Raw genomic sequence first — 27500 nt, 5'->3', positions numbered from 1 at the left:
CCCTTCATACGTTAAGGGCCCATGATATATACCTCCGGGAGCCCCTGGTTTATTTCTCAGAGGATCATATTCGAAGGGGAATCGAGAGATCCTTCGGGCAATGGTTTAGAGTTTGTTATCTATATCATGATGACTTTTGACTTGTACGTCAAGAGCTCGTTGTCTCATAGTAAAGAGGCATCTTATAACGTTTGTACCCTGACTCTTTACTTGGGATTAATTTCTTGTAAGTTAGGAGCCATAACCAAGGACACGCGATTCCCCTAAAGGATATGGTTCTCGTCCTTCACTTTGTCGCGTAATTATAGAGGATTACTGCTGTTGCTTGGATATTGAAAGGGAGGGAGTCTATGAAACGTTATATCCAGCCAAGTCAGTCACACTTGGAAAAAAAAATTCCTTTCTATTTTCGTGTTCCAGCTGAATTTATCCAAGTACGCGAAATAAAGAGATCAGTAAAATACTGACAGTGTAACATTTAGCATTTATATACTATATATATATATATAAAGTGTATATATATATATATATATATATATATATATATAGATATATATGTATAAATATATATATATATATATATATATATATATATATATATATATATATATGTATATATATAAAAGTGTGTGTATATATATATATAAGTGTATATATATATATATATATATATATATATATATGTGAGTGATTGTGTGTATAGTATATGTATATACAATATATATATGTGTATATATATGTATATAGTATATATATGTATATACATGTATATATATATATATATATATATTGTGTGTATATATATATATATATATATATATACTGTATACATTATGTGTGCGCGTGCGTGTGTACCTTCAAATGCTAGTAAGCAATTGTAACAGGAAAGCTTGTATCACTATTTGTTAAATGAAATATGAAATTCTATTGATAAGGTTACATACAAAATTAAAATTGGGGTGTTTTTCTTTTACTACTATATATGTTGAACGGTGGTTATAACGAAAGGTATGATTATCGCTATTAATTTTGGCCAGTGCCAAAATGTTTGAGTGGTTTAATATAAGAATTGTAATGGATTTCTCTTTTTTTTCCATTATTAGGTACTATAATTTCATCATTATTCAGATGGTTTAAGAGCAGCTCCTCACAGCCTTTGTAAATATAGAAGCTTTATGTAAAGAACTGAATGTGTTCCATGTCTTTATTTGTAATGTCATGGCAGATGTTCTGTGAAAACTCATTTTGGCACCTAGTATACATATATATACTTTTTATTATTATTGATTAAAAAGACTTAAAAGTGAAAGACATTAGATATTATATATATATTTTCTAAAGTAGATTAAAAGTGCATATAATAAAATATTTTGGAATTATTACTTCATATCTTTTTTTCCCCCATATAATCCCCTCGGCTTCCGCTTTTTGTCCTTGTCTTTGTGTCCGTGTGCCATTCCCTATCCCATCATAGCCCCACCCCCTTTCCCTCTCCCCACAAAACCCCTCCCACATTTTGCATGTGTATGGCCCTCCCTTACCCTTCCCCCTCCCACCAAAAATATCTTTAGCTACCCGCTCTTGATATTTACCTCCTCCTCCACTTCCCTGTGTCATGCACCTACCCACCTCCACCATGCCCTCTCTGTCCCCTCCCCCCATCCTGTGTCGCGTCCCCAGGCCACCAGTGTCAAATATGTGTGTCTGTGTGTCAAAAGATATCTTCTGTGTTGTCACAACTACTGTAGCGTCTCTTGGACTAAGGTCGCGTTCTGCTCTTGTGTATCAGAATCCGGGGTCGTTGGTCGGGAGAGTGGGCTCTTTGGGTCCCAGATCGGGTCTTCCCACCCCCACTTGGCGGCATTTTATTCTGGACTGAGATACCCCCCTTGTGTATATGCATGGCGATTCCGTATGCGGCCGGCGCTCCAGGGTATTTTGGGCAGGCTTCGGAGAGGTTCTGGGTTCTGGTTCCCCCGAAACCTCTCTGGTCGCATCATCTCCCAAGCCCACAGCATCCAGGACTGCTGACGCCGTAGCCGGACGGTTTGCATATAAACCATTTTCTTCGGGTAGCCTTCAACGTCCAGAGGAAAATGCTGCCGCGTGGGATGAGGTGCCCCATCGGTGGCCCATGGCTGCTGCTTTGTCCAACTCCGTATTTTCATACCTGAAGAATATCGCCTTAGTTTTTTTGTTTATAACGAACCGATGGTCTTTGTTGGTAACAGATCAAAGTGAAGACTAAAGAAATGTACTTTCCATATGATTACTATTGACAATGATGCTCTGTATTCAAGTTTTGACTCTGTTTTGTGCGGGAACTGGCCTTGTGCAAAACAAGATGTATTTATTAGAAGTATATTAGAGAGGATGTTGATTGATAGTACTTCCGGATATATCAGTTCCGTTTTCCGGATGTCTGTCTGTTTTAGACTTATGATTAATGATGATACCTTAACCATAGAATATTATACTTTAACATTCTAATGTTTTGATACAGGTGGCTTTCTGATACAGGACTTTTCCCAATTCCATGCATTGTAGCTTTAGACATGTAGTGAAAAAGAGAACGTTATTATTATTATTATCATCATTATTATTATTATTATTATTATTGCTATTATTTTCATCATTATTATTTTCCGATGTCCCAATCGCTACACTGTGACCTTGATGATCTTAGTATAAAAACTGGAAGATGATGGCAGAGACACAGCAACAACAATAACAGCCTTTTATCAGTAGAAGAATATAAAAAATAAGACAAGAAACAAAAAATTCAAGTTGTTTTGTTGTTGTTGCTGCTGTTGTTTTTGTATTTTCTTCAAGTCGAGGTCAGAGCCATGCGAGGCTGCGAGGGACATGGGACATCCAGTAGACACTGTGTATAATCCCCTAACCTCGGAACAGACCCGATTATTCAATTATTATTTACAATTATTGTTACCATTATTACTATCGTTGATTTCATCGTTATTGTTGATTTGATCGTTATTGATATTGACTTTTGCTGTGGTTTTTATTACATCCAAGCGCAGTTTTTGTTTTATTTCAGAAATATTCTACCAGACTTTTTTTTTAATTTTTCATTATTATTTTCATTGTTACTATTTTTTTATAATTTGTCTTTCATGATCATGTATCTGTGAATCTCCACTTCCGTCTGTCTGTCTGTCTGTCTGTGTGTCTGTTGTTCTTTCTCTCTTTCTCCTGTACTTCCTTCTCCTCCACTGATAATCTCTCTCTCTCTCTCTCTCTCTCTCTCTCTCTCTCTCTCTCTCTCTCTCTCTCTCGATGAACTTGGGACTGCAATGGACTTGCACAAGTTATAACTAAGGATCTGCACTCTTATATGATATTTATGCATTACCCCATGCATGGTCTATTTTACTCTGATTGACTTAGAACATAATGCATTGGAATACTGTACTGCTCAATTTACTTGGGTTTGGCTAGGTGATATAGCATGTACTATGGATTGCTGTTCAGAAAGAGTTCTTATAATGTGTATGTGTTTATTGACTTCATACAGTCGATGTATGCATATATATATGTGTATATATACAGTGTGTTTTGCTTATATATACAGTATATGTATGCATAGTTATCATGTATTGTTTCTCTAGAATATAAGATCCAGGATTATATCTTAGAAGTTTCATGTTCATGTTCCCCCCATAATGCAACTTGAATATTTCAGCTGTCAAATTATTGAGTGCCCGAACGAAAAGCTCCCTTTTATACATTATAAAATCTAGCTTGGAAGCCCAAAATATTTTCCCCATTTTGTTCTTCTCTACTTCAAAATCCCCTCTCCCCTCCATAACTACAATATTGATCTTTGTCTACCAAGTAACCCTAAATGAGAAGAAAAAAAAAAATAAAATAGGAGCTTTACATTGATATGAGACCCCCAACCTTGTTTTACATTATCATAAATTACCTGGCCTTTATAGAGCAAGACGCCCCCCCCCCCCAAACTAATCTCCCCTCTTCCATATCAACTACCCCTTTCCCCTTTTTATAAATTGTAGAAGCAGATGACAAAATCCTGGTCGTTTACCTGCCCACTAATTTATCTAACCACATGTGTACTGCTCGTCGGATTCTATGCAGGCGTGTTGCCGTAATACGAGGGCGCGTGGTGACGCCTCAAGGACAAGGAATTGTGGGCGTGAGGACCAGCGTAGACAAGGAGTCTCGGTTCGGGCTGACGGCTACGAGGAAGGGAGGATGGTGAGTAAAATAGACCTTTGTTGTTTTGCTGTTAATTCTAAGTCTATTTCGAAAATTCGTCTTAACCACTTTAGTTGATTTTGTCTGTTATTAAATTGGCTATTTTGAATCAAGTTGCTTTTAAAAGATTTCATGAATAGTGTTGCCTATACGGACGGGGCACGTTGTGTTTTATATTTTATTACATTATTGTTACACTTCTTGAAAGAATAGTGTTTTATATATATATATATATATATATATATATATATATATATATATATGTGTGTGTGTGTGTGTGTGTGTATGTATATATATATATATATATATATATATATATATATATATATATATACATATATATACACAGTATATATATTGGTGTTCTTATTCGAAATTTTGAATCTATATCAGATCAAAATTCTACGTTAATTTCTTAAGTTTTGTTTAGTGCTAGTCATATGTGTATCTTTAAAGTGAGTTTACCATTTTCTAATGGTTCGTCATGTAAAGCATTTATGAAAAGGGAAATATGACTTCCTTACGTAACCAGAAGTAAATTTTTTAAGTATTTAATATTTCATATGACCCTTTCTTTTCCTTTATATTTTTGTACAAGACACATTACTATTTTCAACACTATTGTAAGATAGAAGCAAATGTTTTGTTTACTACCAAATCTAGCTTAATACTTTTTGTAGCACAGAAATAGTAGGTAAGAAAATTGTAGTAAGACAACTTTAGGAGTAATTGTCCGTAATATATTCATAAACTTCACTAATTTTTAAAATTTGTAAATGGTTTGACAATTTTTTTTTGTATTAGAGCGATTTTCTAAGACCCATTTATATTTATTTGTAGATTGTTTAAGGCTCAAAATTAGAATTTTAGTAACGTAGGAGACAGCCGTGAGCTATTAGTAGTTTACTAGACGTAGTTGTGATATAGTTTTAAGCGGCATTTTACACATTTTTCGGATTGTTTGCATTTTCGATTGTAAGGCAGCATTTCGATGTTGAAGATTTAGGAAAAACCTGGAATATGTGCTTGTGCTGACAGATGGGTTTGGAGGTTGATAAAAGTGGTGTCTATTTCTTAATAATAAAAAAAATATATTTTTTAAATATGATGTCTGTGAGACATAAAAATTTTACTTCCATGCCTCAAAGTTAAAAAGAAAAAAAAACTTCTAAAAGCTGTGTATTTACTTATGCAACAAAGTGAATTTAGAATAGTAAAGGTCATTGACTTTGACATAGAAGTTTTGGAGAACCGTTTCTAATTAGAACTTTGAGAGGCACTTCTGTAATTTAGAGTTTGGGAGTCACTTCTTTAATGAAGAAGAGTTTGGGAGAGTCTTCTGGAGTTAGTTGATTGATTAACACCCTTTTTGCCATTGAGAATGTTGATGTAACTTGAGACTGGAAATCAGATCGGCCTATTTATGCAATCTGCAATTAGTGAAGTCTTTCAAATTGGGACGAACTTACTGTTGAAGGTTCTGATGTAGAGTTCCATTTTAGTAATAGTACTCTTGTTATAAAAACCATCTTACAGTTAAAGGTTCTACTGTAGAGGTCCATTTTAGTAATAGTACTCTTGTTATAAAAACCATATTACAGTTAAAGGTTCTACTGTAGAGGTCCATTTTAGTAATAGTACTCTTGTTATAAAAACCATATTACAGTTAAAGGTTCAACTGTAGAGGTCAATTTTAGTAATAGTACTCTTGTTATAAAAACCATCTTACAGTTAAAGGTTCTACTGTAGAGGTCCATTTTAGTAATAGTACTCTTGTTATAAAAACCATCTTACAGTTAAAGGTTCTACTGTAGAGGTCCATTTTAGTAATAGTACTCTTGTTATAAAAACCCTATTACAGTCAAAGGTTCAACTGTAGAGGTCCATTTTAGTAATAGTACTCTTGTTATAAAAACCATATTACAGTTAAAGGTTCAACTGTAGAGGTCCATTTTAGTAATAGTACTCTTGTTATAAAAACCATATTACAGTTAAAGGTTCAACTGTAGAGGTCCATTTTAGTAATAGTACTCTTGTTATAAAAACCATCTTACAGTTAAAGGTTCTACTGTAGAGGTCCATTTTAGTAATAGTACTCTTGTTATAAAAACCATCTTACAGTTAAAGGTTCTACTGTAGAGGTCCATTTTAGTAATAGTACTCTTGTTATAAAAACCCTATTACAGTCAAAGGTTCAACTGTAGAGGTCCATTTTAGTAATAGTACTTTGTTATAAAAAGATGTACAATTAGAATTACGGCAATGAGCCTCGTTCAAATGTTTGAAGGTAATTTCATGTACGGTGGGTGGGTTGTGGAATTAGCGTGAAAACTTTACAAATGAATAAATAATTCTTTAACCATTTGAGGTTAGAGTTACTGTTTTGCAGTTAGTATCTTTTGTTATAAAAACCATCTTACAGTTAAAGGTTCTACTGTAGACGTCCATTTTAGTAATAGTACTTTTGGGGTCATCTTACCGTTAAAAGTTCTACTGTAGAGTTCCATTTTGGTAATAGCATTTTTGTTATAAAAACCTGCAACATTAAATTTATGGCAGTGAACCTCATTCAAATGTCTGAAGGCCATTTTATGTACGGTGAGGTGGGTTGTGAAATTAGCGGGAAAATCTAAACAAAAAAATAATTCCTTAACCCTCTGAGTTTAGAGATACTGTTTTACAGTTAGTATTTGTGAAGTCATATTGTAATACAATCAAAAGAAATTCGTTTAATATATACCTTTATTTTCACTTCCCGTAATATTATTTCATAACATCAATTTATCATAAGCTACGTTTTATGCAGTTGCCTAATTATTAACTTATAATAAATATAATCTTGGAAGTTCATTCATGAAATAGATGCTGTAGTAATTTTCAACCTTTTTCAATCTATTCTGTCATTAACTTTTAAAATATTTTGATTATAACAATATTACAATGTGATGCCTGATTTTTTTAAATACAATTAAAGGTGGAAGATTTTTAAAGATAATGTAAGGTCCCCGATTTTTATAAAGCAATGTTTCCAGATTTTGGCAGAGCGATAAAAGATGCCTGATTTTTTTCAGACAATAGAAAGTGTCAGATTTTTTCGGACAATGAAAAGTGTTAGGTTTTTTCAAGGACAATAAAAGTTCTTATTTTTCGGAAAGACGACAAAAGGTTAAGAATCAATTTTATAAAGTTAAGTCCTTTGAAATTCTATTTTCCTATTGGTTCATCGCGAGTCATTTTGTATTCCCAGGTTTTGAAACAAGGACTTTGTGATTAAAAACTTCTGGACTATCCTGGTATGTTTGTGTTAAGTATGAAATATGCACAGCATACTGTATAAGAGATAGCTTTCATTATCTCATCATAGATGTCAGTAGTTGAAATCCAGTGACATAAAGATCGTTTTCTTTAATTGTACCTATGATGATTTCATGAAAAAAACAGAAGGACATGTTATGTGTTCGTAATAGTTATTCAAGTCATAATCAGATTCTATATCTCAATCAAATCAGATGTAAATTTACTAATGAAAAGGCATAATTAATTTCAAGTACAACATTTATTTGAAAATTTATGAAATTAACATTAGTCGCATTTTAACATCCTTACAAAGTATTAGTTCGTAACTATGTTTTTGTCTTTGGAAAAACGCCTCCTTTCCATTTCTTCCGAGCAATGAGTTTCTCATATTGAGTTCGAGATGCTTTTCACGCATTCACACACTCATATATACACATCTGTGTGTGCGTGTGTCGACCCTAGCATCTAATTGGCCACCTATATACCCTTACCTTTCAAAGTGCTTTTTTTTATGTAGAAGTAACGTTAAGAGAAGGAATTTTTTTTTTTTTTTTTTAAATTCGAAGAATTAGTATCTGGAATCCTAATTGCAATATTCAAACGACAATATCTATTCTCATTACAATAATGACTTTACGACGTATTTGAATAATTTCAATAGCATGTCTTTAATTTGTAAGGATATCTGCTTTCACAGATATGTTAATCACTCCTTGTCTGATTAAATAGAACAGTAATGCATAACCGATGAGAGTGTTTAAATGATCAATCAAATCGCCGTTAAATCGAATGAGATATTAATTGATGAATAGCTTCCATTTTGTCACTTTCTGACGAGAATGTCGATGAAACCCTTTTTGGTAATCGTTCTCTTTATATCTTTGTTGTAGTTTTTGTTCCCTTATTGTTATGCAATAACATCGGCCCCTGCTGTCATCGTGCGCCGCCTTCCGTGAACTCGACATTAAAGCGCCAAAGGGTATTTGACATTCAATGCTTGATCGTCCGTGGATCAGCTGTTTGGTGCCAATCTTAACCCCTTAGGCGTTTTGACGGATTGCGTAGATATTATTCCTGTATATGCTCACCTTGATGAGAGAGAGAGAGAGAGAGAGAGAGAGAGAGAGAGAGAGAGAGAGCGGGCACTTTATGGTAAATGCATTGGTAACCAAAATATTTCAAGCATTCCATGAAGTGTGGGTTATCATTAATGTTATTATTATTATTTCTTTGTTTTGAATTTTGTTTAACACTATATGCTAATATTTCTTTATTGAAGTTAATAATCTGTCCCTATTGAGATGAAAAAAATAAAAACACTGAAGTTACTGCGATAAGGAGAGTTTAGAAGAAAATCGTATGGTAGAGGTTAGAAGATAAAAAAAAAAATATCTAAACTTACAACCTATCAAAAAATCTACTAAGATAAGGAAGATACTGATAATGATATGAAAACTAAAAGAATCTGTTATTTGACTTTTATATTTTGGTATATAAAAATAAAGACAACCCACGAATAAAAAAAAATATTAAGGCAACCTTTAAAGATAAGAAAATTGTAAAAATCTGGAGAAGTTGAATAAAAGTTGAACCTATTTAGAACGTAAAAGGGAATGCTTCAGATAAGAGTACTGGTAAAAATGTTGAATTATGGAAAAGGGTTGAGAGAAGGGGAAAAAATGAATAACAAAAAGAGAAAAATATAGACATCCCTCCAGGAGGCCTGGAGGCCGACGGCCTTCCGGGAAAGAAACTTTATGCATATTACACCATACCATTTGGATAATGCCAACAATAACATTACGGTTGAGGAAGCATCTGGATTTTTTTTTTGAGGGGGGGGGAAATAGGGGAGAGCTGACGGTATAGGTCTTTAGTGCAAGGGTAAGGGGTAGGATAGAAAGGAAGGGGAGGATTGAAAGACAATGGACACTGGAAAACAATGGAGGGTAGAAGCAAAGACGCCTTCACATTTGGAAAGGGTGATGGATTTTCGACGGGAAGGAAAAACACGAATGATTTTTTTTTTCTTTTCACGACTTTCAAACGCCAGAAGAATGAGAAAGGGGTAGACTTCCAGAGAGAGTGACAGAGAAGGAATATATATATATATATATATATATATATATATATATATGTGTGTGTGTGTGTGTGTGTGTATACATATTATATATGTGTGTGTATTCTGTATCTTTTACGCATTTATGCATATACATGTTTACAGTATCTGTACATACACACATCTATAGATAATGTATATATATATACACTCACACACACACACATATATATATATATATATATATATATATATATATATACATACATATATATGTGTGTATACATACATATGTATAAATGTGTGCCCTTCCATGTACGTTAAAGGGAAGAGGATATCTATTTACGATACAGAATTCTGTAGTATTTTGTCATTCTGAAATATGGAATTTTCATTCGTAAAGAAGGGACTGATTTGTACCAAAGATTCTTTTGTTGATTTATAAGCAACAATTCATCTGATGGTTGAGTAATTTTCCCATTGTGATTTGTTTTACTCGTGAATGCCGTCTTGTATGTGACATATAATTATGGCTAAAGGTAAGACTGTATTTGATGGTCTTTGAAGGCTCAGAATCAACTATACATAAGTCTTTTTATAGTTTATATATGACATATCTATTTTGATGTTGTTACTGTTTTTGAAATATGTTATTGTTAATTTTTTCTCATATCGTTTATTTCCTTATTTCCTCTCCTTACTGGGCTATTTTCCCTGTTGGAGCCCTTAGGTTGTAGCTTGGCTAGTAATGATAATAATATAGTATATGCATTTCGAGAGGGTTTTTGCAGCGTCAATTGCATCCTTACCTGTCCCCGCATTTTAGCCTTTTAATTTACCTCCATTTCCTTCCTTCTGTCTTGCTCTAAAGCTTCTTTTATCTTTCACCTCGGCGCTGAATGGCCCCCTCCCTTCCCCCCCCCCCCCCCCCTGGTTTAGTCGGGTCCATTTTGACAAAATTTCATGAATAATTCTCAAGTAATAATCCATATTCTTTATTAAGTAAAGTTGAAAATTGGATTTTAATTAATAGTCTTATTCTGTTGCTGGTGGTTAATTTTGAGTCAATCATCGAAACTGTTTTCCAAGTGACATCAGGATCACTTAAGTTACTTGTGTTTATAATCATATTGAACCAACATTTATAGAATGGATAATACAATGATAATATACACGGTGACATCAGCAATAATGATGATTATGATAATTAGTCATCAAAATTATTGACCATTATGATATAGATTGTGTGAAGCAAGAGCGATTATGATCAGGATCCAGAAAATAATAATTGTTATAAGGATAATATTTATGAAAATTATATTTCTAATATCATCAACAACAACAACAACAACAGCAGCAGCATCAATAATAATGATAATAATAATAATAATAATGTCTTTAGCTCTTATCACGTCCAAATCGAGAGCGACGTATTGTTTCCATTTCTTGATTCATAATAAGTTTTCATTCCGGCCAGATTTATACTTCGGGAGGAAAGTTCGAAAGGATTAGAGATATCCTTTTCCGCTTAATTGGTTCTGGATTGGGAGAAGGATACGCTATCCCGACTGGCAGAAAAGGATAAGGATAAATAATGGGGAGCTGCTCCTTTTTTTTTTTTTTTTAAATAAAAGTTGGAAAAGGCCAATGCGAAGTCAGGCCAATCTGAGCTCCATCTTCCTTGTATATCTGCTCTCTCTCTCTCTCTCTCTCTCTCTCTCTCTCTCTCTCTCTCTCTCTCTCTCTCTCTCTCTCTCTCTCTCAAACGTAATATTTTGTATATCATTCAAACAAATATTTTTCAGTGCTTTGGACAAAAATACACATTAATTTTCAAAGACATTGGAGAGATTCTCCTACGGTTTAACCCTCTACTTAAATTCCGTTCATGTTCTCTTTCTTTCATTTCGATGTCCAATTTTTTTTTCTTACGTCGAAGTGCAACTGTCGAGTTTCAACTAGGTACTGAGTAGTCTCCCTGGTCCCAGCTCTACCTCGTATGGGTCAAAATCCATTTTGCCTATCGGTCTATGCAGAATTCTTAACCCTTTTAACGACGTAAATCACAAATAATATTTTTTTAATATTTCAAATATAAGGGTAATTTTTTTCTGTTATTGTTACCTTACATTTCGGAAATGATAATAGATAATTATTGCATTTTATATACTGCTGTGTTTTCGTCTTTTTTAATAACGCATACTTGGGTTCACCTGTCGATTTCTGTTATTCATATTGTAATAAATTGGACGTTATTTCCATGTATTTTCATTTCCAGAAATATATTTTATTTCACTTCTACTGAAGTGTTTCTTACCTACCTGTTTTCAGGTGTTTTTCGAATCTTTTTATTTTTCTAACAAATTTTTTATTGGAAAATGCTTCCTTTCAATTAGGGATTTTGAGGAATGGAAAGGTGTCATGATAATTATTAAAGATATCGCTGCTAAGATAGTATTTAGGTTCTTGTCGAGTACATAACTTACGTAAAACGGTAGAAATACCTAAGCTGAATGCACTTGTATTTGCAATTGGAATCATTATTGATGATGACTATACAGTTTATCACGTTGAATATGACTGCTGCATCGGCAAGTGTTCTTTGTTTGGAATCTTATATGTTTGGCGAACAATACGTTTTTCTTGAATAGGAAAAGAGTGAAGTAGATATCCGAAAGGCATTGGTAAAGATACTTCTTCATATCCGAAAGGCATTGGTAAAGATACTTCTTCATATCCGAAAGGCATTGGTAAAGATACTTCTTCATATCCGAAAGGCATTGGTAAAGATACTTCTTCATATCCGAAAGGCATTGGTAAAGATACTTCTTCATATCCGAAAGGCATTGGTAAAGATACTTCTTCATATCCGAAAGGCATTGGTAAAGATACTTCTTCATATCCGAAAGGCATTGGTAAAGATACTTCTTCATATCCGAAAGGCATTGGTAAAGATACTTCTTCAATTACACGGCCCAGGCGTTTTCTAAACACAGCTGTCTATATACTAACGAACTACTACCGGGTGAAAAGTACGATGTAAACAGATCTGTGATTTTCAGTCTGAAAACGGATGCTGATTGGACGATTCTTATGTCTTGGATGCTGATTGGTCCGTCGTTTGTTATCTATTGTGCTGATTCGGTGTTAGACCTCCCGTGCAAGGTCATTGCGAAGATAGGATGCATTTGAGTTACCTTTAGGGTAGGACATTGCTGTAGGATGTGCAGGTCTTTGGTCGATCAGATGGTAGGTTGCAGGACAAAAATACCCTTATTTTTTTTTACGGACGATTGAGGAAGACATCGTGTCTGTGGTAGTAAAGTTAATGTATCACCACCATGGGATCCATGAAAGGTATTCAGACAGATAACTTCACTTTATCTTATGTCAGAGTGAGGCATATCCTCTTCAGGATATTGGAATCTGTAAATAACGGTATTCTTGATGTCCATATATATGACCTACCCATGTCCATTAATTTTCATACATATTTTCACAATATCCTCTACTTAAGTTTGCTTTCGTATCCACGTTGCTCTTATTGTCTCGTAGTTATTCCCTAGAAATTGCAAACGAACCAGGGGAAGGAAGAGAAGACGATATATTAACGTAGTAAGAAAATGTGCGGGTGTAGACTTGCATAGATAGGCCATAAACAGACGCATATTGAAGGCCTTTATCCTGTAGTTGACTATAGTAACGGCTGATAATCATGATGAAATAACGTTACCCATCAAATTCATGGGAGGAGAGATGGGTCATTCTGTCGGTGGATATAGCCGGTTTTACTAGTTTTGTTATAAATTGGACAGAATTCAAGGTACGACGTACCCAACGATGATACCTCTAAGGGCTTCTTCCCAGTGGCGTGTCCTTTGACTGAAACCCAATTGAAAAGGGTTTGATACTGTCGTCACCCTCAGGAACGAAATCCCGTATTTGATATGTTCTTCAAATATTTATTATCAACGAGGATTTGAGATATTCTTCGAGCTTCATGATAAAAGACGGTCTTTTCAAACAGCATGAATGTGACCCTCCTAACGAAGCTGATTACTAAAAGCTCCTTGTATTTCTTGAAGTATTCACTCTCGCCATTCATGCAGTCCCATGTAGATGTGCATCGTGTAGACGGGGGTTGTGAACCCCAATGCAGACTTGGATAAGATACGTCGAGGAACTAGTGTCATTGTTAGCCTTTATTAGAGTGAAACTGAGAGCAAGGTGTTCTTTGATTTCCTTCCTTACGGTCTTGATGTCCTTCTCTTATCTTTTGTGGTTCCCTGACTTCACTATGACACACTGCTACTTGCATCGGATCGCGGAGGTTTGTTGCAAGCGTCTGTTTAAGTTTTAAAGTCACAAAACAGATTTGACTTATTCTCAATTATAGCCTTGCAATTGAAGGTGCCTAAGCCGTTGAATGTTTTACGTGTGTTCTTGAATATGAGAGAAATTCTTTGTAGTTATATGTTCATTGTATGATTTTTTTATTTTCAATAACCTCAAGCCGTTTCCTCTAACAAGCAGAGAAACTCCACAACATTATATAGTCTGGAGGCTCACCAGCAGTATACCCTCTTTTTCACATGCGTTAGAATGTTTGCCATTTCTACTTATATACGGATATCTCGCCCTTTAAAAAGTTTTTTTTTCTCTCCCAACAAATCAAACTCTATACGCTACATAAGGAAGTAGTGATATTGGACGTTATCTGAGCGGTGTTTCAATATTTGACGTTATAGAAAAAACCCATACTAAATCCATTCTCCTCTTTGTCTACATATTTTCCCACTTCTATGTGGGGTCGATGTGTCTGGTCAGCTTTCTCCATCTACCTCTGCCTTACACCTCATCACCGGTTAATCTCTTTGATCGAAGGCCATCCTTGATACAGTCCACCCACCTTCGCTTTGGTCTCTCTCTCCTTTTCGTTCCCTGTACCTCCATTTCCATCTCTCTCCTCCCAATAAACTGTTCATCTCTTCTCATGACATGACCGTACCACCTCAGTCTACTTTCTTAGATCTTATCTGATAGTTTTCTAATTCCTGTGGTAACCCTAATTACTTCATTCTCCATCTTATCTCTTCTTGTCACCCTACACATCCATCTCAACATTCTCATCACTGCCAGATCCATCTTCTTCTCTTCTGTCTTCTTTATTGCCCACGTCTTCGCTCCTTACATCTTTGCCGGTCTCACAACTGTCCTGTGTACTTTACCTTTCAACTTAACCCCTATTTTCCTGTCGCATAGTACTCCATACACTTTTTTCCAATTCTTCCATCCTGCTTGTATTCTGTGGTTTATTTCTGCCCCCAGATCACCATCCTCTGCAACTGTTGATCCTAAATGCCTGAAATTTTCAACTCTTTTCAATCTTTCTCCTTGTAAACTAACTTCCCCATTCTCGCCATTTTTCAATCTCAAATACTCTGTCTTTTCCCTGCTGATCTTCAATCCCCTATTTTCCATTTCTCTTCTCCACTACTCCAGTTTCTCTTCTACTACCTCTCGCCTAGTGCTACACAGTATAACATCATCAGCAAAAAGCATACACCAAGGAGACTGATCTCTAATACCTTGTGTTACTACATCCATGACCAGATCAAATAGGTAAGGGCTTAATGCCGACCCGTGATGTAGTACCACATTTACTGGGAAACTTTCTGTTAGTCCTATACTGCTCTTAACATTTGCTTCTGCCCTTTCATACATATCTTGGGTGATTCTTACGTATTTCTCTGGGACTTCCTTTTCTCTCATATATCTCCACAGCTCCTGACGTGGTACTCGATCGTATGCCTTCTCCATGTCAATAAAGACCATATGTAATCCTTTCTGTTTCTCCCGATGTTTTTCTATCGTCTGCCTCAAAGCAAATATTGCTTCTACAGTCCCTCTTCCTGGCATGAATCCAAATTGTCCATACTAAATCCATCCAATGTTTGCAATTTCCATATCACGGGAACATCCTCTTCAGAACATCGAACAACAGATTTTATTATTTATATGTGAATGCCGATCCAGCGTCATTTGCTTAGCGGTGTTAAATAAAGCCATCTTGTAATTCAAGTCCGATGGTAATCAAACCTAAGCTGGGAACTGTAAGACTTAGAATTAAATATTGGATGTTAGTGAATAAATTTATAGAATTGGGAAAATAAACCAATACAACAATAAATGATTTTCGCCTTTTTTACTCATGCAAGAATCTTTTATCAAAAAGATAAAGGAATATTTTCATTACATGTGAATTTCGGGAAGATAATATACAAGAATATTAAACCCGGAATAAGGTGCATAGTGAATAACATTTTGTTTACACTTATGATATTTATTCGATTAACGGTAATTGCTTTGTGCCTTGCAGTGAAATTCTGTTGATAGTAACGAATCACATGATTCATCATCAACTGATAAAATATGGCAATCACATAAGACATGTTTCGCACAAGAAGTTACTTTGAGTCTTTCTATTACAACCTAATTATTTTTCCCATGCATGTGATTATGCATTTCAGAATAGGAAGGTATAAAAAGCTTTGCTTATTTTTAAACATGAACATAAAATTCAAAACTTTGCTAATTTCATTCATGAACAGAAAGGTAGAAGAGAGCCAAAGATAATGTTATTCATGCGCGTGCCTAAGATACCAGGTTAAATATAAACTAGAGATAAGATCTTAAGCCAGTCGATGAGAGCCGAGTTTCTGTTGGTGGGTTATCTCCCCTTCCACCTGCTTGTTTCACAGTGGTGGGGCCTTATCGAGATTTTTCGTAATTCTGTGTGGCGCATGGGGTCGGACAGTAAAAGCACGACAGTGATAAGGTCGGACTATAAATTACCAGTTTTTTTTTTTCATTCCGGAGCTGTCGATGTTCAAAGATAAATGCGCCGGGTGATTATTATCTCCATTATAGGAGGAACGTCGTATATTTTTATTTTTCATTTTAGGTTTGTTCATTTCGTATGTTTTAATTAATATCTGTATCTTTCGAATTCCCCGAATACCCTCGTGATAAGAATAAACGAAGATGATAATGAAAGAAAAAATAGTAACTTACTACGGGATCTGGTGCGAGTAGCAAAGTTAACCAAGGGAACCTGTTGAGTGTAATGAAGATTGCAATTTCAGATCAACAGGGACAGAGAAGGGCATTGCCCATTACTCCTTACCTGCACCCACTCATGTAGCTTTCCACTCCATCTCCGTTCAAACTTCCTTGTTTCCCGTCTTTCTATTCATTCGCTTTTAAGCTTTTGCCTCATAGTGCAATTACAAAGTTTTCCACCTAGTTACACCTCAGTGCCGAATGGCTTCCCTGGCCACAACACCAGCCCATAATTCCCAAATTCCCTGAATAGATTCCGTGTCTACAATAGTCGTTTCAAGAAAAGAAAATTATTTCTGACCTTTGGTCATGACACTCCTTCCTCTTCACCTAGCGATGGAGGATGAAGAGACTTCAGTATTTTAGAAAGACGACGGAGGGTTTTTTAAAAATTGAGGGATATGAAAGACTCAGGAGCTGAATGACATGAAGGACTTCACTACCGAATGAGATGAAGGACTTTAAAAGTTTATGAATGTTATGAAGGAGTTGGGATTTGGAGAAGATATAGAACTTCAAGGGTTGAGTATGTGAGGAATTCTAAAGGTGATTATGTGGGAGACTTACTGGCAAAGGAAATGAAGGACTTCCTGAGGTGAAGAAACTTTTAAAAGGGAAGGAGACGCATTTTGAAAGAGTCCCAATAAATTCATATGATTTATAATATGAACGAGAAAAGGTGAACATGTCCTCACTGCATATTTATATGTATTTCATTATCTTTCTTAATTGAGGTCCATTTGTATTTGGATGTTTGTATTCTGAAAGACAAAGATAGAGGTTCGTGATGGATACACATCTATACATATTTGTAACGTGCAGAGAAGAGCTTTCTAATTATAGCGGATATCTTATACAGAATTTATTTCCAGGCTTTGCTTGTGGAGAGAGAGAGAGAGAGAGAGAGAGAGAGAGAGAGAGAGAGAGAGAGAGAGAGAGAGAGAGAGAGAACTAATCAGCCAAATAGGCCTCCTCACCTTCCGTTAATCAGTCCGTATTTGTATGGCAACCTTTTTTCGCCAGTAGCGAATGTAAAGCCTTTCGAAGTAAACATTCAAAGGTCAAACTTCATTCACGCTTACCTTTAGTACGTCGAGGAAAATTGAATAATAGTGACAATGGGATTTTCACTCATCTCGAGAGAGGAGGGTATTAAGAGGCGAGTCCCGGATGCAGTAAACACTATTAACAAGATTAATATTACAGCATTTGCGACCTGACGCAGCCCACGCAAAGATTAATTAATGTGAAATTATCTTCATATATTTGTTTACCTGTTATTTCATTAGAGTATATAAATTTTGAAACAGGTTGAAAGGAATTTACTTTGAGTTATGTTTCTATGTACTATATTTATATTTAGGGTTTTATCTGTATCTGGTTACGGTTCACCTTCCCTTTGCCCATACATACACCGAATAGTCTGGCCTATTCTTTACATATTCTCCTCTGTCCTCATACACCTGACAACACTGAGATTACCAAACAATTCTTCTTCACCCAAGGGATTAACTACTGCACTATAATTGTTCAGTGGCTACTCTCCTCTTGGTGAGGGTAGAAGAGACTCTTTAGCTATGTTAAGCAGCTCTTCTAGAAGGACACTCCAAAATCAAACCATTGTTCTCTAGTCATGGTTAGCGCTATAGCCTCTGTACCATGGTCTTCCACTGTCTTGGATTAGAGTTCTCTTGCTTGAGGGTACACTCGGACACATTATTCTATCTAATTTCTCTTTCTCTTGTTTTCTTAAAGTTTTTATAGTTTATATTGAAATATATATTAAGATGTTGCTGTTCTTAAGTTATTTAATTTTTCGTTGTTCCCTTTCCTCACTGAGCTATTTTCCCTTTTAGGGCCACTGGGTTTACAACATCGTGCTTTTCCAACTAGGGTTGTAGCTTAGAAAGTAATAATAATAATAATAATAATAATAATAATAATAATAATAATAATAATAATAATAAAAAGGGTTAAAGACAGGTTCTGCTTATTTCTCCGTAATTGCTAATGTATTACAGACGGGGTCTAGGATACTGTAAGTAACAACAGTCGTTTATCACCTGTATTTTTTTTTTTCGATTCCTCGTCTACTCTGTAGCCTTTTATTAAACATTAATTACAAACTTGGTTTTTAAACTGGTGTACCCAACACAATACTGATTAGCTAACAAAGTTTTTCTTTGATAATATTCCATTTCATCTGTCAAATCATGCATTAGACAGAATTCTTCAATGCTATTTGGTCGTAAAAACTGGAATTTTTATATTTCATAACATTGTTAGTAAATTTCGAAAGAGTGGCTGTTGCATTATTCCTCAAAACCAAGAGGTTTCTATAGTTCTTAAGTATCGTACGGTTCTCAAGTTCTATGCTTGAATGACATTATGGACAACTTGATCGTTTCAGTAGGGTCAGGTTAAGAAAACTTTACCTCCTGGAAATAGTACTCGGTTACTCTGATAAAATGATAGCATAGAGTTTATATTTTGTAAGGTGACGGCTAATATACAGCGATTTTTTTTTTTTTTTTTTTTTTTTGCCACAATAGTTTGGCACTTCTCGATTTTCAAGGTGTGCATACAAATGAAGGCTCATGAACTTTCTTTTCTATTGATAACGCATCTATCTACCATCCCCTATTATGAGGCTTGTTTTTTTTTGGGGGGGTGGTTGTGTGAGGGGCGGCTCCCTCTCCACTCCCTCCTTCCCCCAACACATGAAGAATCTGGAAGTTTACCCAAATTATAACATAATCTAAAGGCATATGTTGTTGCTGATGATGATGGTGGTGAAATGGTAGGGAAGTCTTTCTCATAGAAGTTTAGAAACAAAATCATATATAGGTTATGTTAGGTTAGGTTATTTATGTTCACTGGAGGGGTTCCATGGTAATTTGGCATTTTTTTCTTCTTTTTCTTTCGAATGTCAAGATTTTTCGTTTGAGACGAACAAGTAGGGAGAGAGAGAGATTAAATATAAACATTCATCAATCAAACGTCAGAACGGCCCTGGACATTGTCATGCTCTCCCCACTAAGCTCTTGAATTAGCCCGCAGGCGCATAGAAATGAGAATTACCCCCCCCCCCCACCTCCTTCGTTCTGTTGGAAGCAGTTAAAGGTCGAAAAGGGTCGTGGGTCGTTAAAGGCCACCTGGGATCCAACTGACTTATCCCCTGGATTGACCAAATTCCAATTTGACTCGGAACCAGCCAGCCAAATGAAGTTAAAGGTAAATTCTTTCGAGACAAATTATCCAGCTGGTAGAACTGATCGAGGACTCCTCTGGGATCCACTTAGGACAACTTTGATTGAATTGGGATCACCGGTCATGGACATGGTAATGCGTCTATTGCGTGCTTGTGTTCGTCTCCGTTTGCTTGCTTGCGTGCGTGTGCGTGAGTTGGAGTTTCTTTCATTTGTACGTAGAATTCAATCTAAACTCTTTGGACTTTAAACTAAGAGATTTAACCATTGGTCACTTTGAAGGTTAAAAGCGTTTGTTTATTACGCATAATTAATCATAACAATTCGAATTAACATGCAAAATGCGTAGGGATATATTCATATACCATTTGCGTGATATACAGAAAGCATAAAAAAATAGACTGATCTAAAACTCTTGGATAATTACTATGACTCTATCCTATGATTGGAACTTCTCCACACCCACTTCAAAATTATTCAATGCCTTTAGCTTATGAATGAATTATGCATAAGGCTAGTAAATATGGTTACTTGTTGTATTAGTAAGTAAATTATATCAAAATCGGTAATTATTGTGAAATGAAATTATTTGGTTTATATATTTTCAAAAGTAACCAAGCAAATTTTTCGCTCGACAAGTTGAATCTTTGTTACATTATGGGCAATTTTAAGCTTAACAAAGGCAGAGGAATGATGAGTTGTTACTCGTTTAATTGTCAATTTTAACCCGAGTTGTTACTCGTTTAATTGTCAATTTTAACCCGAGTTGTTACTCGTTTAATTGTCAATTTTAACCCGAGTTGTTACTCGTTTAATTGTCAATTTTAACCCGAGTTGTTACTCGTTTAATTGTCAATTTTAACCCGAGTTGTTACTCGTTTAATTGTCAATTTTAACCCGAGTTGTTACTCGTTTAATTGTCAATTTTAACCCGAGTTGTTACTCGTTTAATTATCAATTTTAACCCGAGTTGTTACTCGTTTAATTGTCAATTTAACCCGTTATCTGCGAAGCTTAATGAATTGTTGCAATAAAAAATTGTGTTAGTTTCACATTTTCAAATCACAATCGAATGTCGTAGTGTGTTTTTTCCATATTATGTTTTCTCATACAACGTGATCTATTTGATGGTTATCGGTGTTTAGTCAACATTTTTCTATTGCAAATTCAGTGTTGGCTGCTTGGTGGTATATAAAATTCCAACATTAAATGTTTAAGCATTTAAATTAATATACTTTTTATTGCCTACGACAGTTGACTAATTCACTAGTTGGTTCAATAGGAGTTTAACACAATTTTTGTTTTTACACACACATGCACACACACACACACATATATATATATATATATATATATATATATATATATATATATATATATATATATATATATATATATATGCAGGAATATACACATATATAAAGACGTATTTATGATCATTGATTATTACCAGATGTAAAACCCTTTCTCTCAGCTTCCAGTTATATATACAGTATATATATATATATATATATATATATATATATATATATATATATATATACATATATATATATATACATATATATATATATATATACACATACACACACATATATATATATATATATATATATATATATATATATATATATATATATATATATATATATATATATATATAATGTATGTATGTATGAATGAATGTATAAACTGATAAAAAAAAGTAAACCGATATATAGAATCACAAGAGTAACCTCGTATTAGGGAAAAAAAAACTACCTGTAATATGTCATCATAAATCATATACAAATGACCAAAATCGCAAGAGGCGTTATGCTCATGCGAATTAAAAAAAAAATCGTCAAAAAAAGCGAGATTAACGAAAGCGTAATCCTCCAAAATCTCATGGCGTTCGTTTATGAAATGGTGTCCATTACCCCAAAACCGATCGTTTACGAAAAGAGAGATGTGTGTGAAAGGCGATATAGTGACCCCGTTTTATTTTCTGGTTTTATACATAAGGCGGCCGAGTGTTCAGGGACAGCACAACAGACACGGTTCGGCCATTAGCTTAAACCGCGTGGGTCGAGCCATTTTTTTTATTCCTCTTTTCGATATAAAAGATATGAAAGAAAAAAAAAACATGAGCTTAATCCTCCCATATCAAATTCACAATCTGGGTCCAGCTGGCCGGCCTGACTTGTGAAAGCCGAGCGGATTTTGTTAAAACCAGAATAACGATTCACGGAAAGAAAGGAAAGAGGCAGAAATGAAATGGGTGGCAGCTAAACGACCCATTAAGGGATTTGTACTTGGGGTGGTCAATTAAGAGCCGGAGTAAACAAACGGATAAGCATCTTTGCATAATTCGGCAGGTGACGTCGGTTTTGGACCTTCCATCATATATTGATATCCCGCGCAAAGCTCTTAAAACTGGGCTTCCTGGAAAGAGAAACATGGCCACTATCTGCTTACACATTATTTTTTTTTTAAAGTAACATCACACAATTTTGGAAAGCTTGCAAGCAAAACGGTCGTGATATTTCCCCTTTTAGCCTTCTCACTTCCTTTTTTTTCGTTCTTACTGTCTAATTTCTACTAACTTTAGAACTCATAATGCAGAAGCGGAGTTATAACCTAGCGCTGAATGGCCTCCCTGGCATGGAAAAGCCATATATCTGTCCTTTTATACAGTATAAACTATTATTGGTTCACGTATAGCACTTCATTGGAAATAATCCTTTTAGAGAAAATTGAAGACAAATAAATTATTTGTAAAACCAGGTATTATTTTTTTCCAAAATATATTCTTTAGTGCTTTCTTTTTCTCTTTTTTGCATTTTTATTAGGATGAATTGGTGAACAACCAATAATTGTCATTAGCTTAGCCAAAGGAAAAACACGTAACGAAAGAAAAATTTACGTGGAGAAATTGAACCAACTCCAGGAGTAGGTTTTTGGTAAACAGTATTAAGTATTTGAAAGATTCTGGGAAAGAAGCAGGTCTTGTGCTGTCAGTAACAAGACATATTCATATATGATAGAAAGGCTCAAAGCGAAATAAGTAGAAACGTGATTAGCAATTCGTCACACTAAACTCTCTTCTTCTTCTTCTTCTTCTTCTTCTTCTTCTTCTTCTTCTTCTTTGTCTGCATCTTTTCCCACTTTTATCACTGAAACAAAATCTTGGTTATTGTATTATTCCTAAGGCGATTATCAGCAGAATTAAAGGAAATTATGACACTTGTTAAATGATTAAATATATAATGGAAAATTTCAATTCCTATTTTTCTTCCTTTCCTCAGTGGGCTGTTTTCTCTGTTGGAGCCCCTGGACTTATAGCATCCTGCTTTTCCAACTAGGGTTGTAACTTGGCAAGTAATAATAGTAATTGCGGAAACGCGTTGATTTGCTTAAGGAAAATTACCAAATTATACGTACAAAAATCCAAGGAGCTCTGCCAAAAAACTTTGCATATAACCTCATCAGTATAGTACTAGTAAGAAGTTCCTCTCTCTCTCTCTCTCTCTCTCTCTCTCTCTCTCTCTCTCTCTCTCTCTCTCTCTCTCTCTCTCTCTCTCTCTGTCAGATATTAAAAAAATGACTGAACCTCCAAAGGAGTGGGAAATTAGATGAAAACAGAAAGTAATTGTGCCTCGGTTTGTCTAAATATAAAATCTTGCCTGGGAATTTTTTCCTCGACCCGACAGCACAATTAGCAATGTTGACTTAGAAAATCAGAGATACTGTGTTACGCCCCTTGTCCTATTGTCGCAAACCCCTTCCCCCCCCCCCCCTCCTCCCATCCCTCCATCCTATCCTCTTTCCTGCCCTTTTCTTACATTGTTTTTACGTCGAACGTAGCATCTGAACCCATTAAGAAAAGGCAGAGAAAGAGAGATTCACATTAATATGATTAGATGATGTAAGTTTTTACCACCCGATTGCATTGATTATTCATGGATTTCTTTCTCATCCTGTGTTTGTGTGTGCGTCTCTCTCTCTCTCTCTCTCTCTCTCTCTCTCTCTCTCTCTCTCTCTCTCTCTCTCTCTCTCTCTCCTTTATCTATTCTCGTGTCTTTCTTTTATCATTTTTTCCGTTGGGATGAAAATAAGATAGTAATCAGCCAGATCACTCCTTCCATTTTGTTTGACTTCCATAGCTCATTCGATTCTGGTGACTATTTTTAACCCTGGAGATGATGAGAGAGAGAGAGAGAGAGAGAGAGAGAGAGAGAGAGAGAGAGAGAGAGAGAGAGAGAGAGAGAGAGAGAGAAGGGTCACTTTTGCGAATGTAAAAAGAAGGAATTGTCAGGAAGAAGAGAGTAAAGGAAAATGCATTCGCAGGGAATTTCTCTAAATGTTTCGCTTGTTTGTCCCTAGGGATGGGGAAACACGGGATGTGTTTTCCCTTTATTAACCCGGCCGGCCATTGACTCACAAGATGGTCTCCAACACTCACACAAACACAAACTTTCCTCAAGTATTTTATCCACATGAACCCATTCGCAGGCGAACTCATCTTTAAGCACCGTAGGCTTTTCATAGTAGGTATCGAAAGTACGGTAACCCAGCATAAGATAGTCTTGTCATTGAATGAAGTAATCCTATAATTTTTCTCATCTTGCTGCGCATGGAGATTTAAGGGCATTTTTATACTCAAGTGTGCAAGTTATAAACTGTTCAAATCCTTTAACTAATGATGATGACTAGTTTTTCTCTCGCCTATCATCAAATACTCGAAACAAAGTTTCATTGAAAAAGAAGCCTTATTTCTCGAAACAAAGTCTCCTAGAAAAAGAAGTCTTATTTCCATAGATATTAAACATATTTTATTTTATTTTTTGTGTTGTGGGTAATATCCCACAATATCCAAAATCAAACCAATGTTCCCTAGTCTTGGGTAGTACCATAGCCTCTGTACTATGGTCTTCCACTCTCTTGGGTTAGAGTTCTCTTGCTTGAGGGTACACTCGGGAACACTATTCTATCTAGTTTCTCTTCCTCTTGCTTTGGTACTTTTTATAGTTTATATTTGAAATATTTATATTAATCTTGTTACTGTTCTTGAGATATTTTATTTTTCTTTGTTTCCTTTCCTCACTGGACTATATTCCCTGTTGGGGCCTCTGGGCTTATAGCATCCTGTTTTTCCAACAAGGGTTCTAGCTTAGCAAGAAATGATAAAGATAATAATAATAATAATATAGGTATATTAAACTTTTATTTCTTCCGTTTTTTTTTTTTTTTTTTTTTTTTTTTCGTACACATTACCAGAGAGCAAGTCAGCAAGCTCCTACTGCATAAAATTAGATGCAGATATAAATCGCAACTATAGGCAAGGAAATATATGAATAAATCTAACGGTCATATAGCTATATAAATGAATTAGATTACAGAGCAGAAAATAGTTTGCAGGACTAGAGCTGCAGACGTGGTCGCCCACCAGCTTACTCTTGGATTTGCAATCACTTCAGTGTAATGTAATTAGTCAGGATAAAAACCAATACGTGCTGTGGAAGGGAGAGCAGATGTGGGCTGTAGTTCCTCTAACAACCTCAGAAGAATTATTGTAGAGAAATGTATTCTGGATCGAGGGAATGCAACTTGTTCTAAAATATATCATGGGTAATAGTTGAAGTAAGACTGCATTTAGTTTGATGTAAGTAGGCAACAAAAAATAGGAGTGGTTGTAAATTACAAAAGAAACTAGAAATTGATAGTCTTCCTTATCAAGTAAATACATAGAAAATCTTTTTAAACAAGAATCAGCTTTTCAAGAATGTTTAACTTCCTGTTTCCCTAAATTGCTCTTAATCATCACGCAGAGAACTTCTCTGCGTTATTATAAAAATGCCATTATAGATTTTAAACTCCTTAACCACTGACGAACACATTTTATTTTATTATTAGTTACCATTACCAAACAAAGGTGATCAAAATCTTCTCACATGGTTTTGTATAAACTCATAAATACTTTTTCTTTTGATGAAATCATCTTGAATGTCATCATTAGAATTGTGTTTATATGCAAAGTCGTTATTTAATGTTTCTTCATAGATGATATGAATAACTATTTAGGCAACTGGTCATATTGCTATTTTTAAAGAACCTAGTGGTAGTGACACCAGCAATAATAGAAGAAGAAAGTGGTAACTGCGAATGCAATATGACTAGTCACGAAAGATGAGTTGACCCTTTTAAATTGGTATTAAGATGTTCATAGAAGTTCTCATTTGTTCTTTAGTTAATAGTTGATTTAATTATCCTTAATATTTTATAGTTGTATAAGAGAGTTCTCCGTGAAAAAAAGGGTAAACTTATGTTTATGCATTATACCAACAAATACATGATCGTCAGCCTTGCAAATCATTTTCAACATTGTTGATTCAAGTGTAAAGCAGAGAGAAGACAATTTACATATTTCCTGCGCGGGGGCGGGGGTGGGGGGGGGGGGCTATTGTTTCAAAGCTTATAGTCCCCCACGAATGGTATATGGTGCGCATCATCTTTTAATCTGATGACTCTGGGGTCATTTTGGCGCTCATTATGAATCTTTATGCAGTGGTGAATCTGTGGTATGGTAATGTATTCAGTGTTTCAATGTTGAATATATTAAAATCTAGGTTTAGTTAACGCATTTCTACTGTATAATTGGAATAAACTTATTGTATTATTAGGTAAATTATTGTTATTAGATTAAGCTGGTCGTAAGCTAACACGGGCTACTTCTTTTAAAAAAGGAGGATTCCATAATATATATATATATATATATATATATATATATATATATATATATATATATGTATATATATATATATGTGTGTGTGTGTGTGTGTGTGTGTGTGTGTGTATAGCTCTTCAAAAGTGTTTAGGGAGGAGGTTGCCACAATGAAATGTAACCGAATATGCCTGAAGCGTTCTTTCTTCTAAAAGGAAGTGGAACCTAGAACCTCTCGTTGGTGAGGAAAGCGTCCTAACCATTAGCCTTCTAGTAATCCTCCTACATATGCATACACACGCGCACGCACGCCCAAACACATACGTAACGTATGTGCAAGTGAAAATTGTAATCTGTTTTATATGACGCAATTAAATTCCTTAATTGGCATTTTAAATGCGTTGGGTTTATTTTTAGTAAATGTTTTTTGAACTATGTGTTCTTGTTACCTGTTTTGCTATTTATTTTAAAAGCATACGAGATTTTGGCCTTTTTAAAGTCTAACCGAGCTGGGATTATTTTATTGGATTTAAGTAGATTATTTCGGATATTCTTTTCAGATCCAAGCAGTTTTTATTCATGTATAACCCTTATTATGGTATATTCAGATAATCACTTGATAAATTCATTATTGTTGTTATAACAAGCTAAACTACAACCGTAGTTGGAAAAGCAAGATGCTATAAGCCCAAGGGCTCCAACAGGGAAACATAGCCCAGTGAAGAAAGGAAATAAGCAAACAAAAGAAGTAATAAACAATCAAAATCAAATATACTAAGAACAGTAGCAATATTGAATTAGGTCTTTCATATTTTACATTCAGTGTTTTAGCTAAGGTTTTCAACATAATCTATATTACTTAGTACTAATT

The 27500-nt window shown here is 34.9% G+C and overlaps 1 protein-coding gene across 1 annotated transcript in view; it reads left to right on the top strand.

The window, feature by feature from the left end:
- Positions 1 to 27500, top strand: part of Ten-a (tenascin accessory) — a 131348-nt gene that overhangs the window by 18350 nt on the left and 85498 nt on the right. Inside the window, exon 2 of the mRNA XM_068381143.1 lies at positions 4120 to 4239. The gene's annotated coding sequence lies outside the window, so the exon portion shown is untranslated. The remainder of the gene's footprint in view (positions 1 to 4119; positions 4240 to 27500) is intronic.

Source organism: Palaemon carinicauda, chromosome 10 (genome assembly GCF_036898095.1).
Source record: "Palaemon carinicauda isolate YSFRI2023 chromosome 10, ASM3689809v2, whole genome shotgun sequence".
NCBI lineage: Eukaryota > Metazoa > Arthropoda > Malacostraca > Decapoda > Palaemonidae > Palaemon > Palaemon carinicauda.
This window is presented reverse-complemented; position numbering and strand designations above follow the sequence as displayed.